We start from the raw sequence: 211 nt of genomic DNA on the forward strand, positions 1-211 counted from the left end.
CTATTGAGACTAAAGGCATGCCAAGATACATTGGCAAAACCGAAGATTTTCCATCTTGTTAGACTTCTTATACAAGAGTTGAAAGAGCTAAGTGCGATCGAATGGTCACTTATCCAAACCGGAGAAGCGAACGAGGCGTTTTCTCGCGAGCTAACTCAGTGTATATACCATCTAGACAGATACCTGACGGGAGAGAAGTCCTCCTCGCCTT

This window comes from Cystoisospora suis, assembly GCF_002600585.1.
Source record: "Cystoisospora suis strain Wien I chromosome Unknown contig_9826, whole genome shotgun sequence".
NCBI lineage: Eukaryota > Apicomplexa > Conoidasida > Eucoccidiorida > Sarcocystidae > Cystoisospora > Cystoisospora suis.